The sequence below is a fragment of the Manacus vitellinus genome, unplaced genomic scaffold (assembly GCF_001715985.3).
Source record: "Manacus vitellinus isolate BGI_N305 unplaced genomic scaffold, ASM171598v3 scaffold_21_pilon, whole genome shotgun sequence".
NCBI classification, from domain to species: domain Eukaryota; kingdom Metazoa; phylum Chordata; class Aves; order Passeriformes; family Pipridae; genus Manacus; species Manacus vitellinus.
Genome location: NW_021939546.1, coordinates 3,818,023 through 3,823,697, shown reverse-complemented (window position 1 = coordinate 3,823,697; position 5,675 = coordinate 3,818,023).

Sequence of the window (5,675 nt, the reverse complement as noted above, 5' to 3'; positions counted from 1 at the left end):
ATCAGCTGGGCTGGAGCCAGATTGGGATCAGCGCCGGGCTCTGCCTGTCCCTGCTCCAGGGGGGAATGTGGGTGCCAAACACACACAGGCACATGGACACACAAGAGTCAAAATCAGTGGTGGCTGTTGTGAGGGACAGCAAATGACAGTTCACTGATGGCTCTGTATCAGGTCAGTTGGTGCTGTGGGGCTGCAGGAATTCTTCTTCAGGTTTTGCCTCAGCTCTTTGCAGCAACAGCTGAGACAAAGGTACTTGGAGAAAAAAACTAATGCCTGTAGATAACCCCAGGTGTAAATCTTTGCTCCTGTGAAGAGAGTGTGCCAGCGAAGCCCTTTGGGGCTGCTCCAGGAGATGTTGATGTGGTTTAACTGTTTTCAGCTCTGGCCCCTCACAACAAGACATTGAGGGGCCAGAGTGTGTCCAGAGAAGGGAACGGAGCTAGGTAAGGGTCTGGAGCACCAGGAGTGGCTGAGGGAGCTGGGGGGGCTCAGCCTGGAGAAAAGGAGGCTGAGGGGGGACCTTCTTGCTCTCTGCAACTCCCTGACAGGAGGGTGGAGCTGGGGGCAGTAGGGCTCTGCTCCCAGGGAACAAGGGACAGGAAAAGAGGAAACGGCTTGAAGCTGTGCCAGGGGAGGTTCAGATTGGACACTGGGAAGAGTCCTTCCTGGAATGGGTTGTCCAGCCCTGGCACAGCTCCCCAGGGCAGTGGTGGAGTCCCCATCCCTGGGGGGATTTAAAAGCCATGTGGATGTGGCAGCTGGGGACATGGGTTAGTGGTGGCCTTGGCAGCGCTGGGGAATAGTTGGACACGATGGGCTCAGAGGGCTTTTCCAAGCTGAACAATTTTGTGATTCCATGTTGGCCCACTATTGGATTTAGTGGATTGCTGAATATCCCTGAGCTGTAACAATTGTGCTGGACAGGTGTGAGTGTCTTCCTCCTGTGAAACCCCCCACATCTTGTCTGTCACATGTCAATGCCTGGCAACAACACTGGGCCTGAGGGCAGAGGTGTCACATGAGTATAGCAACCACAGCTGTACTGTATTTCCATCCTGCATTTTGATTGAAGGACCTTAAAATAGGGGCACCACCATAGCACAGATACCCTGCAGTGCACGCAGCATGTGGAGCAACCTGGCCAGCCATATCGTCGTGGAGCTCTGCTTTAGAGCAAAATCTGGGTAAGAAAAATCTTAGATGTAACTTAACAGCCTTTGGTACATTTTTCTGGGGCAGACAATACCAGGGAAGGATCATTTGTCATAAGTACATTCTTCTAATATTCAGAGAAACAATTTTTCAGCTCTGTGTTATCTGGTATTGCTCCTTCTATGTTCTGGTACCTTACTAGGAGTTTCTGTTTGAGAGAAAAAAATAAGTCTATTTGAGAGTGACTGGAGTCCTACACACAGTTGTTGTGTGATATATTCAATATTTTATGATTCCTTTCTTAAGCATTTCTAAGCAGCAGAACGTCACAGGCAGGCAAAGAGAAATCGGATTTGTTTTTATTGAATATAAGTATCCTTAGAAAAGGAGATGGAGCTATACAGGTGTGGGATAAGCTTAAAGGTTGAACTGTTCCATCTCCAAAGGAGCACAGAAGGCTGCTGGAAATGAGAGCTGAGGCTTCTGACCTTTATATCATCCCAGTTTTGAAACAGAATCCAGGATTAGAAGCCAGAGGTAAATTTTTTGTTCAAACCCTGTCATTGGTCTGATGTGACCTGTGTTCCCTGGCAGCAGCTTAAATGTTCTCCCCTCCAAGGGGAGCAGCCGTGCTGAGAGGCTGGACCCCCAGTCCCTGTCTGCCTGTCACAGAGAGAATCCCAGAGCCACTGAGGATGGAAAAGCCCTCCCGGCCCATCGAGTCCAGCCTGTGCCCAATCCCCACCGTGTCACCCAGCCCAGAGCACTGAGTGCCACGTCCAGTCATTCCTTGGACACCTCCAGGGATGGGGACTCCACCACCAACCTGGCCAGCCTCTTCCAATGCCTGACCACCCTTTCCAGGAAGAAATTCCTCCTCATGTCCAACCTGAACCTTCCCTGGTGTAGCTTGAGGCTGTTTCCTCTCATCCTGTCTGTCTCTTGCTCCCTGGAAGCAGAGCCTGACCCCCATCTGGCTCCTGTCAGGAAGTTGCAGAGAGTGAGAAGGTTCCCTTTGAGCCTCCTTTTCTCCAGGCTGAGCCCCCCCACTCCCTCAGCAGCTCCTGGTGCTCCAGACCTTTCTCCAGCATTGTTCCCTTCTTTGGACACTCTCCAGCCCCTCAGTGTGTTTTCTGTAGTTAATGAATGACAGTAGGTGACACCATGGCACATCTCCCCTGCCCTGAAGCACCCCCAGGTAGTTCCTCTTACCCCTCCTGAAGCAGAGAATGTGGTTTGAAGACGGAGGGTATGGCTTCCACTTCGCCTATACCCCTTTGACACACGGAATCTCCAATCACTAATGGAAATCTCCAGACTGGTGACTGAAATCAGACGAGATACAGAATATAAAAAAAATTGGGAATTTTATTAGCACTGAATATGGACAATAATAAGGGGGAAACAGTGCCAGCTGGGAACTGGGCACTTAAGATAAATGTCACACAACCAGTATGGGAATTAATTTGCTGCATAGATTGTCCTGACATGTCACATTCTGGATGAAATGTGCCTTCCGTGGCATTTCTGAGCTTGAGCCTGAGCCTGGGAATCCTTGTAGCGTGTTCTGGCTCTTAAGAGATTTTTGACTTGAAGCTGCATTTGTTTGGCTTTAAGCACTACACTGTGCAGGTCTCTGCAATTTACATTTCAAACTTGGCAGGGGGAGAAGAATAAAAATACATAAGGCAAATTTTACCGTTATCTCTGAATTTCTGTGGATTTATCAGTTTCACTCAGAATCCTGCACGTCTCGGAAGGGCTGTTTTTGAAAGATAAAAATAGGAATTTCAGATTGCTAAAGCAAAAGATATTGATAAAAGAAGAAAGAAAAAAATATCATTTGAGGAAGGGCATATACCCATGGATTGAAAGGATGCTCCGAAGTGAAGAACAAGGTGAAAAATATGCATTCTTAATAGTGGGAGATGTTTCCTGAGGAGAATCAGTCACAGCCTTGATCAGCCAAGGCTCTGCTCTCCCCCTGGGCTGTGGGTGAGCATTGTCCTGATCACAGGAATCTCTGCTCTTCCCACAAACAGCTTGGAGATGGTTTTAATCACTGGCAGTGGCTTACAGATGTGTGTGAGCTCTGAATCCAGCGTTTGTCTCGTGAATGTCTCGTGAAATTCTTTCCAGTAACAATGAACTTCCTTTTTGACTTCACAGACAACCTTTAACCATGTAACTGCCAGAGGGCAGGGTTAGATGGGATATTGGGAAGGAATTCTTCCCTGTGAAGGTGGTGAGGCCCTGGCCCAGGTTGCCCAGAGAAGCTGTGGCTACCCCATCCCTGGAAGTGTCCAAGGCCAGGTTGGACAGTCCCCAGTGGTGGGAACAGTTGTCCTGTTATTTTGATTTTGACAGTTTGAAGTATTTCCAGATTGGATGCTGCACTTTTGAGCTCCTGAACTGCTTGGAGTTTGGGCAGGTCCTGCAGCCCCTGCCTAGCCTGCCCCAGCCCCGTGTTCTCACCTGTTGTGAGCATGGAAACAGCTTCTAGAAATCAGTGTGTGCACTGAACAGTTCCCTAAAACACTGGAGAATTTTCTGAAATGTAATGTTTTCCTGGCAATATACACCAGTATCATGTATATCAGCACATGATACACTATATTCTGATCATTTTTAGTCTTAGACTAGCAAAGCAGGATTGAGGGGAGTAAACACAAGGATGTGATCACTGAGACGATCAGGAGGTGCTACTGTATCTGCCTCAAGTTAATGCAGAGACATTCCCAGGCCTGTGCTTCCCTGAATAGCCCCTTAAACTGGAGAAGGGTTTCTTTGTGGGAGGCACAGCTCGATGCAGCAGGGGGAACTGTTCACCTGCACATTGCACAGCCTGTCAAAGACAGGTTTGGAAGGCTTTTCCATGGTACTGATCCTTGTGGATCCTTTCCAACTCAGGATATTTCATGATTCTGCTCCCTTTCAGGAAAAAGCCAACGGCTGCTGAGGATTCCTCAGCTGGTCAGCAATGCCCAGAGGGGTTTGATTTTATCTGGTTTAAGCAACAGCAGTTATGTCTCTCCTTCTTTGCTCCTGTGTGATGCAGAACAATCCTGGGAAGGGAGCTCTGGGTTTTGCTTTCTCCATCCTGCATCAGGTTCGGGCACTGAGGGGGCACTTGGGCTGTGTAAAGGACACAGAGGTTGGAGCAGTTGGTACTGACTGATGTGGGACCTGAATTAGGCTGAAATCTTGCTGGTGCCATGGTGGGACTACGGAAGAATCCTAACGCTACTGATCTGAACCGACCAAGGGCAGCTTCACCCACATGATGGAGAACAGAAGAGAATTTTCCCAGATTATTACCAAATAATCTCAATGCTTTAAAACGTGGAACTGTGAAGGCTGCCCTTAGGAAGTTCCTGCATTAGGGGAATCATACTCTCCTGGAAGGCTTTAGGTTGGAAGGGACCTTAAAACTCATCCAGTTCCACTCAATGTCATGGGCAGGGACACTTTCCACTATCCCAGGTTGCTCCAAGCCCTGTCCAACCTGGCCTTGGACACTTCCTGGGATGGGGCAGCCACAGCTTCTCTGTGCAACCTGTGCCAGGGCCTCTCCACCCTCACTGCACACACTGATATTCACAGACACAGCAGAATCGTTCCCATTTTCTTTGTTGCTCCTGCGGATTAACTGCTTTTATATTATTTCCCAGAGATACATCTTGTATTATTTATTGTTGTAATCATTAAGATTCCAGTGCCATAAAGAACTTTGCCTGCACAATGCGTGACTTTGTTTTATGGATCCCCTTTAATAGATTAAATTAGATTTTCCTGGAGATTGGTTTTACTGCGGCATGTCCAGTGAACACCCTCATAAAGAAGGAATTGTTTGGGCGACCTTGGCCTTGAACTTTGGGGTTTTGGCAAAGGAGATTTTACAAAAAGCAAGAAAGACCATAAAGTAAGTTCAGGGAGAATACAAGATAATCAAAGCCAACATGAGGATGCATTCCCTTCTTCCATATGTTCATAGAGTCATGGAATGGTTGAGGTTGGAAGACACTCTAAAGCTCATCTCAGTCCAAACCCCTGCCACGGGCAGTCCTACGAGGACTGTCTGCCCTGAAACACAGGACTCACCACTTTCTTCCAGAGTTTTATTCCTCCCTTGTGTTCTGAGGAATGTTGTAAATGAATGAAAAAAAATTCACATTCTTTGCAAAAAAGCCCAGAAGCCCATTTTGCAGTGAGTAAAAACTTTCATCCTTCTCATCTTTGTCTATAAACCTGCTCTGGGAGCTCACGTTGTTCAGGACACTCCCATGGCAGGAAGGGTAAGAGGCACATTGTTGTTGTTGTCAGGGTGGAAGTGGTTCAGGGATGTGGATTTGCCCTCTGGAGCTTTCCTGGAGTGTATCAGTCCATAAAACCATGAAGCACTAGAGAAAGAAATCTGCTTTCAAGAGGTGATCTCTGACGTTGGGAGGGAGACAGGAACCATCAGTAACTTCCACCCTGCAGCATGTGAGGAGCTTTAATGATCCACAGGCACCACAAAGCAG